Below are 11,558 nucleotides of genomic sequence, written 5' to 3'. Positions count from 1 at the left end.
TAGTACCTTTATGGATCTTGAGAGAGGAAGTGTCCATTTCTCCCTATGGAGGCCTCATGGAGCTACCGGATTACAAAAATATCTTAACCCTGGTATTATCTTTGGGGTCTATGAGACCCCACACAATGTTTAACACATCTAAAAATATGGTTGACATCTTCTTTTTTTTTTGCTTCATATTTGATGACGTTTTGTCATTTAATGGGAACAACTAGGTAAACATAAATTTTTCACGATGAAGAATTTAATAATTTTAATGAAAACAGAGATGAGGAGAATCCTAATTTTGAGACATCCTGCTCAGAATGAGATTCTTAGTGTTTTCTCTTCTGTTGTCTCTCAACCACAAGGTGCTGGAGGTATTATGGTCCCACCCCCCACTTGAATGATAGGGTAAAGCCATGGCCAAAAGTTTTGGTGGTTCTCTGCAGTGGGTCCTAGTCTCAGAAACCCTCATTAGATGAACTGCTTGTTAAAAGTTTGCTGCTTCAGTTGTGGCGTTGATCAGATGAATTTTACATACAGTATTTACAGTACATACAGTAAACGCTTTATTGGCAAAAAAAAGGACCTGTTTGAGGTCCTGGTAAAAGGTGATCAGCTAGCATAATTTCACTAATCACATCAGCACATGGGAAAGTGCAAACAAGTTCTAGTCAGGAGGAAAAAGTGCTTCCAGTCATTGTGTTCTTGCGTCTTCAATGGTTACCTCTAAAGAAAGACATGTACCCATCATCACTTTGCAGCAATTTCTTTGCATGTGAGGCCATTTTGATCATCTGAAAGAACCATTTACTGGTCCATCAAGAACTTCAAGTTGAGAAATTCAACTGCAATGAAGAAGCCTTCAGAATATCCCAGAGTGTCCAGCAAGCAGCAGGACGGTCACCTCCTGAAGAGTCAATCCATTAATATATGAATAAGCCATTTTTTTGTGCCAATCATGAAATTTTATGGTGATTTGCACATTTTTCCATAGACGAGCAATAGGTATTCCAGATGAGATGGGATGGGATGGGATGGGATGGGATGGGATGGGATGGGGGGGGGGGGGGGGGTATTTGAGTTGTCAGTGAAGAAACATAAAGTACCCGATACATAAACCTAAATAGATAAAATTATATTCTGGAGGTTTTTAATTGCTGGGGCCAAATTGACCCCACTGGCAAAACCGTGTTACTGGATTTTGAGGGTAATAGGAGGGTCAATTTGTGTTCTGAAGATGAACGAAGGTCTTACAGGTGTGGAACGGCATGAGGGTAAGTAATAAATGACAGAATTTTCATTTTTGGGTGAACTAACCCTTTAACACACTCGTATGAAACAGTGACTCTTAAACTGACTCGTTTGTAATCAAATAACTCTTAAATTGACTCGTGTCCCTCCAACAGTTGTTGATAATCAGTTCACTTGCTACAAAGGTCAATTATCTACTCTACGTTTGTTTAAATGAGTCAAAACAGATATTAAACACTTAACAAAATAAAATAAGAGAACCTCAAGCTCAGTCTCTGAAACACTTGAATGGCCATGAACCATTGGTGCACTTCAACAGATCTCAGTCAGACTGTCCTCACAAATCCTCCGTATATACGTGTATAAAGCTTGATGGCATTCCCAGGTCCTGAAGAATCCTCTTGAGATGAAAACTGTCCGAATGAACCTCCACTCGAATCGCCGATGCACACAAAATCAGTCCTCCATTAGGTCGTGGTGAATCCTGCAAAAACGCCAAACGATTCCCTCTGACCTTCACTCTGACATACAAACGAGTCACCTCACTAGCTGGTGGTCAAAAGTTGGAAATAAATTACTTTTTTTCAAGTATTTTATAAAAAAAAAAAAGAAAAAAAGAAGAAAAAAAGTAATCACTAATATTGTGAAATTTTACATTTTAAAATTTCTCTTTTGCATTTTGAAATATTTTAAAATCTGTGATCAAAGCTGAATTTTCAGCATCATTTCTCCAGTCTTCAGTGTCACATGATCCTTCAGAAATCATTCTAATATGATGATTTGCTGATCAATTATTATCAGTTATTTTTTGTGCTCAATTATTAATAATGTTTCTTATTATGAGTGCTGAAAACTTTTTGCTTGTTAATATTTTGGTAACACTTTACCTTATGGTTCCCTTTCTAAAGGGTTTATAAAGGTGTTTGTTAACGAGTAATAAGTCATTTACAAATGCATTATAAATCATTAATAATGCCGTTATAACTGCATGAATAAAAAGGGCGACTTTAATGCAATACCTGCCAAATAGTGAGCTGTTTTTAACTCACATGTTATAAATGCTTAATACATGTATTTATTCACACTTATTTAACTCAAAACAAGATTCCTGGTTTATTGATGCAGCAAACATTTACTATCATAATTAGACTGAAGGGTGTTGTATTTGTGGTTTTCTTATTAATTTCTCATGACTGCCACTTATTATGTTGCTTACCAGAAGTTTCTGTCTTACCCATGATACTCTCCAAAAAGGTCATGATGCCTATCCACAGCTTGTTTATCAAGATGAAATTGAACCTTTTTTTTAACAATATATTTATTATTTTCACATGAACAATTTACAGAATCAGTTCAGTATACAAGTAAACTATTCTTTCTAAACACCCTCTCACCCCTGTCCCACCCCTCAAGAAACAGAACACTTGCATGGACATTATTACAAGCCCTTGAGCTGATGTGTAAGATAAAAAATATAAGAACAGTAAAATATATAAATGCATTAAAAAATGTTAAAGAAGGGTTACATTATCACATCAGCATTTTCAATGCAAATTATTCAAATATTCAATAAATTTGCCCCAAATCTTTTCGAACATGGATGATTATTTTTTTCAAATTATACATTATTTTTTCCACAGGCACATAGGAGAAAAGTTCTCTAAGCCATACAGCATGACTGTGCGGTTCTTCTGATATCCAATGTATAGCTATACATTTATTTACTGCTATCAGAGCCATCTTAAAAAAACATAAAATCTTCCTTTGATCAAATTGGAGGGCCGATTCATTGACCGAAAGTGAACCTAAATGTAAAGTGAAAACCTGTGAAACATTTATTAATGAGTTATAAACATTAATAACTTGTGAAAGTGAACCTGAATGTAAAGTGGAAACTTTGTATCACACAATTGCGACTTTATATCTTGCAATTCTGACTTTATATCTCAGAATTCTGACTTTATTTATAACTCACAATTGCTAGTTAAAAAGTCAGAATTCTGAGATAAAAAGTCGCAATTAATCTTTTTTTTTTTTTTTTTTTTTTGTGGCGGAAACGGGCTTCCATAATAATGAATAAATAAATAAATCTTTAACAAATAAATAAATATTGTCCGATTACATGTGGCAGTGGTTTTTATGAGTTCACATTTACAAATAATTGAATAGAGTAAAAAAAAAAAATGTAATAAGCATATTTGGTGTGCTGTCTAATGAGATCGAGGGCTCCGAGCTTGGAATTTAGCCCAAACCCAAAGTTCTCCCCGTATCTCCAGCTGAGAGTGAGGAACGAGGTGGCGGGGGGATACAGAAAACTGACGAACTATAGGGGAGTCGGCTCTCGTCTGTGTATATATTCCTCTTCTCAACCTGATTAGAAAGACCGTTTGAATGTGTTCCTCCCAAACTTTGTTTATAAAACATAATTTGTCGCTTGCATGTTGCATTCTTTTGAGATGCAGATATCCAAGAGGCGGACAATTAACTGTATATACTAGTTTAATTAGTGACACTTAGCCTACATTTTAAAATCTTTATTTGAATATCAAAACATTTTATTAAAAAAAAATTATTTGAATAGGGCAACATTTGTATTTTAAACCTTTATTTTAATATGGAAACATGACACCTCATTCTACAATATTTATATGATTAAATCGCTGACTCCTCCCCATCAGCCAGTCTCTGTGTGTTTACTCCATAGCAATGAGGTCAACCCTGCCCTACTCTTAGCTTAAGACTTCAGTCTATTCCTTAGTAGAAGTTTGGTTTTAAGAGAAAACTCTTATCTAAAAACTTTTACTGCTATTTAGGAGAAATATTAGTGGTAAGATAAAATGTTTTGTGAATAAGGCCCCTGGAGTCAGAGATCAAAAATAGAAATTGAATAAAATTTTACTAAAGAATAGTTTGCCGTTTCATCAGCAGAAGCCAACAAGAGTCTACTAACTACGTCATTACTTAGGTTAAACAATTCTGATTGGCTAAGAAAAATAGACAAAATTAGTAATTTTTTTCAAACATTGGACTAATAGACAGAAGCATATCTCCATCCATTACGATTCTGATGCTCGGTCCCTGGAACATGGTGACTCATGGTCAAGCTTTAGCTATAAACAGGAAAGATTCCCAAAACAAGTTCTACTTTTCTTTCAGTGAGGGGTACAGACAATATTCATGATTATTCTCTAGTGTCTGAAGGTGAAAAGGAAAATAAATGCTTTAACATAAGCTGAAGAAGTCATTCAAATATTTAGATATGATAAATGTTGATTAATAACTTCACTCAAAAGATATTGAAGTGGCAGTGGATTCCAGAATCCACCCCCTCGACATATGCAGCAATGTTTAACATGAGAGAGAAAGGCATATTATTGAAAAATAAAAGACATTGTATGGTAGAGTAACCTCAGTTGAAGGTTTTTTGGTTTGTACATTTTTAATACATGCTTTATACATGGGAACAAATTCTGTGAAATAAATGAAAAGTGAAAACTTGAATATCTGCATCTACAATTCCACAATATAAAGTTCCTCTAGCAAAAAAAAATAAATAAAAAAATCCACCCAAGCGACATCCTACATGGAGTAGCTATATCCTATTTGTTTTTGTTTTATGCCAACATGAATCATTGGGACAATGTGATGTTCAAATCATCCAATATAATGTCATATTGGTCTCTAGTCGGGCTGTTGTCCTGTCAGGCGGCTTGAGTAACATGCACTCTCAGTCTTCATATTATTTCGTTTTGTTGGGTTTATCCCAATATGTTGCTAGTAGGTCTTTTGTTTTCTTAAGTTCATCCATGATGTTTTGTAAGTGAAGAATTACTTTCCTCACATCAAGAATGAATTTCCCAGCTTTTGACTTGATCTGATTTGCACTTATTTGTTGATGTATGGGTGTATTTACAAGCTTTTTCATGTCACTGAATGCCCTCTTATCTTCAGTAACTGAGAAAAAGTAAGGCACCATGTCAATTCCGGCAAAGACTCCTGAAAGCGTTGCAGTCAAATGTGCAGTTTTAGACATCTGCTCAGCCACGTCAGCAATGTCATCTATGTTCATGACACATGCAAATTTAACAAAAGTGACAAATGGTTTACTGAAGAAACTGGGAACATGCAGTGGTTTATTAAGCTCTCTCAACATTTCCATAGTATACTGATCAATGTTTTTCAGTACGTCAGTTATAGGGGCGATTCTGTCCTGAAATTCCTTCAGTTCGGCTTCAGTGGCTTCTCTTAATTTCTTTTGCTGGTGGATTTTCTTGAAGTTGTAGAATCCACAACAAATGCCATCATATGCAGTAAAATAGGCTCCTAATCTAATGAAAGTAGTAGAATACACCAGGCTAAATGGAGCTAAAGCTAATCCCATAATCATAGTGATTCCTCCAGCTAATGCAGACACAAATGCATTCAAAGTGCTATCAGTAGCATCTTTGAAACCTTTTTCAAATGTTTTGATGATACGACACAGATTCTCTATGCACCGTTGAAGTTTAAGACAGTCTTTCTCATGGAATTGAATGAAAAGTTTAATCAAATCAGGTCTAGAAAAAAAAAATAATAAGAAGAAGAAATCAAACATTTGTATTAGATGAAACTACTTTCCTTCTACAATTTTGATACTTTGTAATAGTTTTTGCTATGCTTCCCCTGCATACCCTTGTGAAAAAAAAGTGCACTTTAGTATACTTTTATAAAGTGTACTTATTGCAAAAATAATATACTTTAAAAGAACACACTTAAGTGTGAATTAAATGTAATGTTTTCATCGCTTAAGTGCATTATATCTGTACTTAATTTCAAATACATCACATATTAAGTTCATATTAAATGCAATAAGTTGAACTTAAGAGTGATTTTTTTGAACAACTTAAGTGGTACTTTAATACAACTTTATGACAACCTTCGTAATTGCTTCTAGTACCTTTAAAATATAGTTGAAGTGCACTGCCCAATGCACTAACAAGCAATTAATGTGAACTAAAATATATTTTAATATCAGATATCAATACACTTAAGTATGAATTAAATGTAATGTTTCATCCGCTTAAGTGCAATCTATTTGTAATCAATTTCAAATATATCACAGATTAAGTTCATATTAAATGCAATAAGTTGAACTTTTGAGTGATTTTTTTGAACAACTTAAGTGGTACTTTAATACAACTTTATGACAACCTTCGTAATTGCTTCTAGTACCTTTAAAATATAGTTGAAGTGCACTGCCCAATGTACTAACAAGCAATTAATGTGAACTAAAATATATTTTAATATCAGTTATCAATACACTTAAGTGTGAATTAAATGTAATGTTTCAGCCGCTTAAGTGGATTCTATTTGTAATTAATTTCAAATATATCACAGATTAAGTTCATATTAAATGCAATAAGTTGAACTTCTGAGTGATTTTTTTTTTTAAAGCACTTAAGTTGGACTTTAATACAATTTTTTATGTACTTTAAAATATGGTAAAAGTATACTTCCGAATGTACTGACAAGCAATTAATGCGAACTTAAATATACTTTAATGTAATTTACATGTTCACTATTATATAATTTAATACATTTGTAATTACATTATTTGTACATATAATAATGAAGTTACAATTTAGTATATTTCAAAATATTACAATCAACACAAATGCAAATTGAAACCCTCTACATTTACTGACAAAATAATCTCTAAAACAAATGCACAAAAACGTTTTTGTTGATGCACAAGAAAAACCCAAGAAACACTATACACAATCACAAACAATTACACTTTAACTCTCATTTAGAAAGAGTCTGGAGGACAGTGAGGCTTATATGCACTATAATTTTCTCCATCACATACAAAGGTACCTAAACCTACCATCACAATCTTTCTGCATTTTTACATTTTCAGATAAAATCATTCTGTATAAGATGATAAATAAGATAACACCCATGAATTAATACAAACAAAATGTAAATAAAAGAAAAGATTCAAAACGTTGGGTAACACTGTACAATAATTTTCTATTAGTTAACTACTTTAGTTAACGAACTATGAATGAAAAATACTTTAAGCATTTATAAATCCTAGTTAATATTACGTATACATTATTAAAATCAAAAGTTGCATATGTTAATAGATAATGCACTGTAAACTAACATGAACAATAACTATACATTTTATTAACTTGAGAAAAAAAATATTTTTTATTGCCTAATGTTAACAAATATTGATAAATACTGTAAAAAAAAGTCAATGCACATAGTTAGATAATGTTGTCTAATATATTAATTGATGTTAACAAGCGAGACCTTTTGTAAAGTGTTACCTTTTGTAAACCTTGTTACTTATAAGCTCTGCAACCCTTACTAGCACAAACATTAAACAGGACAAAAAGGTTTCTTCTAAAATCTTACTCCAGCATTACAGTGAATGTAATTTTGAAAAGAAAAAACAAATCAAACAAAAAAACAATGAATTCCAAAGGCACAAAAACAAGAAAACCAAAATTGTCTGTCACCACCTTTTTTTAAGTTGTATGAAAAAGTGCTGTTTATGTCAATGTCCCAGAAGCTCTCCATCGGCAGAAAACCTTAAATGTCCATGAAGCTGCGAACCACCTCTACACAGTATGCATAAATGAACATGTTCCAAAGAGACAAGAAAGTAAAAAAAAAATAAATACCTGGAGGAAAAAAAAAAAAAAAAAGTAAGAGTCAGTCCATTATTATAATTGGTTCAATCAAATGAAATCAATAGCTATAGATATATATACAGAACTCCAAAGTTTATATCCACCTTTGTAGGTTTGAAAATAATAAAAACCCATTTGGTATTCCCTAAAGGCAAAGAGTTGCTGATAGTGATTGAAGCCTGTGGCCAAGATGTTTACTGTGTACTGATCATTTCCTCCACTTTAATACCAGTTACAGTGTGAAATAAATATGAATGAACATCTGAAGGTGTGTTACAACATACAGTACAACTGACCCATAAGTTGTCACATTTAATCGCTCAATCAGTGTTTCAACGCGTGGAAAGACGTCAATGAAACAGCTTGTAAACAATGTCACGTAACATCACATTTACTTCAGAAAAATCATATTCAGCATAAACTCATTAGTCAGCTATAGAGAGGAGCATTCTGCTAATTATATGCACCATGTTACATATTCATTATAATTTTATTTTAAATATTTTTTTAGAATTAATTTATGTATTTAATGTTTGAATACATAATTTATGACAGCTACAATTTAAATGTTTATATTTCAAAAAACAATTTAGAGTAGAAATATGATTATGTAATTCTAAAGTTTACATAATCATAACTTTATTATAAAACAAACAAATCATACAAATTAGCATTGTATTTGTTTCTTTATTTAGTACTTCCCTGATGAAGCAGTTTATTCTGCAAGGTGTAAGTAAACTTTTGACCGCAACTGCATCACCCAAGATGAATTACCTCAGTCATCAGGACAACACTGTTGTAGAATCCTGGGAGAACATCCTTCACATTTCCCACAAACACCAGGATTCCAGTGACCACACCATCTTCACTGACACTGGCCTTTCAAAATAGAGAACATTTTTATAAACATTTTTATTCCTACTTTACAAGGAATTAAACATAACTTTATCAGTTACACAAATATAGATAAATAACCCAAGGCCCAAGCAAATTGAGGGGTTTTGCTTTGAAAATAATTATATAATAATATCATTATATGTAAATATAAATATATAATGATTAGATGGGGATTTGTAAGTGCACAGGTGAGAATTTATTACTTGCAAACAGAAAAGATTCAAAGCATTTAAAAGCTATAAGGACAGTTGATGGCAGTGTTTTAGCTTGTAGTGTGTGATCAGGGTGGCTGAATTAATGGAAAAACATGGAACATCACCTCATCAATACAGGTCTTTGATTCCACACAGCTTGCACTGTATCTCCAATAACAAATCTGTACTGATCCTACAAAATGAATATATAAAACAACAGATAAGCACAAAAATATTACATATTACAAACACAAACAGTAATTGAACAACTAACTTTTCAAATGCAAAAAGAAAAATAGATTATAAGCATTACTGGTGGTTATAATAGCGATTAAATGTATATAATTGTCTTTAAATGTTACAAGATCAGATCTTTTAATTTAGTTCTGCAAATTTAACTTAAAGTCATTTAAAATGATTTAAAAAGTCAGAGTTCAATTAAAATATATTTTCAGCAGCCAAATTCTTTGAACACGCCCACACACGCGACCACGTTCATATTATATAATAAATTATTATAATGCAATCATAAATAAATTACAGGAAACATGATTAATTCACCTCCATATTGCGATTAAACTAAATAAGTTACACTCATAAGAACTGCTATGTTCCGGTGAAAAAATAAAAATGAAGAGAGCATATATCAAGATACTTACTTGCTTCTTTATTTGTAATACATAACGTCTCATCTGTAGTCATCCAAACGTGCGCTCCTTTGTTTTCTTCTTTGATCAGCAAAGTCTCCTCACGCATCGCGATCACAGAAAGATGGCTGAAGGTGCATTTTTCAAACTCTGGTGAAGTAATGCGCCGTCATGACGTAGTATTGTGGCGCATGCGCATGATTAAATTTGTTCAAGTTGGAAGTTTTTCTAATTCATTGTTGTAGTTAGACTGTAAGTTTACAGAACTTGACTCATTCACCTAACTGAAATTCAATTATTTTATAGTTTAGTCTGATTAAAATTAAATGTATTTTAACTGAATATGAATTCAAATTATTTTTTAGATCTGTTAAACTTTTGCTTGCAATTAAATAGGTTTAATCAACTTAGAACAACAATGATATTATAAGTATTATACAGATATGTAAAGTACAGCACTGTTGCATTAAGTATCACAAATACAGCACTCCGTAAAAAAAACAAAAAAACATTTTATGTCAAATATTATGTAGAAAACTGACACTAGTCGAGTTTAGAGCAGGAGCTGGTGATAAAAATTTCAACAATAAGTTGTACAGGATTATACACTGTATAAGCAAGTGTTTTGAAATTCAGAAAAATAAATTTCAAGTGTATTAATGCACACAGTATTTATTAAAGACTAAGCACATTTAAAATACATTATCAAATGTCATCTTGGACAACACACTTAAGTTGAAATTAAAATAAATTATTTTTCATGTGCTTTAATATATAAGTCAATACATCAGAATAAGTTTACTTATTTAAAACACTATAAAGTCATAATTAGGTAAAAATTAAGTGCATTTTTAAAAAGTGCTCTTAAGCATGTTTAGAAATATTATCATGAAAGTGTACTTTCTTCAAGTACAACTTAATAAGTCATTATTACAAAGTGCATTTTTAAAAAAGTGTTAATAAATATTGTCATTTAAGTCTACTTTCTTTAAGTACAACTTAATAAGTCATTATTACAAAGTGCATTTTTAAAAACTGCACTTAAGCGTGTTAATAAATATTGCTATTAAAGTGTATTTTTTTTAAGTACAACTTAATAAGTCATTATTACAAAGTGCATTTTTAAAAACTGCACTTAAGCGTGTTAATAAATATTGCTATTAAAGTGTATTTTTTTTAAGTACAACTTAATAAGTCATTATTACAAAGTGCATTTTTAAAAAGTGCACTCAAGTGTGTTAATAAATATTGTCATTAAAGTTTACTTTCTGTAAGTACAATTAATAAGTCATTATTACAAAGTGTATTTTTAAAAAGTGCACTCAAGCGTGTTAGTAAATATTGTCATTTAAGTGTACTTTCTTTAAGTACAGCTTAATTTGACATTATTACAAAGTGCATTTTTAAAAAGTGCACTTAAGCATGATAATAAATATTGTCATTAAAGTGTACTTTATTTAAGTACAACTTAATTAGACATTATTACAAAGTGTATTTTTAAAAAGTGCACTCAAGCGTGTTAGTAAATATTGTCATTTAAGTGTACTTTCTTTAAGTACAGCTTAATTTGACATTATTACAAAGTGCATTTTTAAAAAGTGCACTTAAGCATGATAATAAATATTGTCATTAAAGTGTACTTTATTTAAGTACAACTTAATTAGACATTATTACAAAGTGTATTTTTAAAAAGTGCACTCAAGCGTGTTAGTAAATATTGTCATTTAAGTGTACTTTCTTTAAGTACAACTTAATTTGACATTATTACAAAGGGCATTTTTAAAAAGTGCACTTAAGCATGATAATAAATATTGTCATTAAAGTGTACTTTCTTTAAGTACAACTTAATTAGACATTATTACAAAGTGTATTTTTAAAAAGTGCACTCAAGCGTGTTAGTA

This window comes from Megalobrama amblycephala, linkage group LG3, assembly GCF_018812025.1.
Source record: "Megalobrama amblycephala isolate DHTTF-2021 linkage group LG3, ASM1881202v1, whole genome shotgun sequence".
Lineage (NCBI taxonomy): Eukaryota > Metazoa > Chordata > Actinopteri > Cypriniformes > Xenocyprididae > Megalobrama > Megalobrama amblycephala.
The sequence above is the reverse complement of the archived record's forward strand: the minus strand, read 5'-3'. Positions refer to the sequence as shown.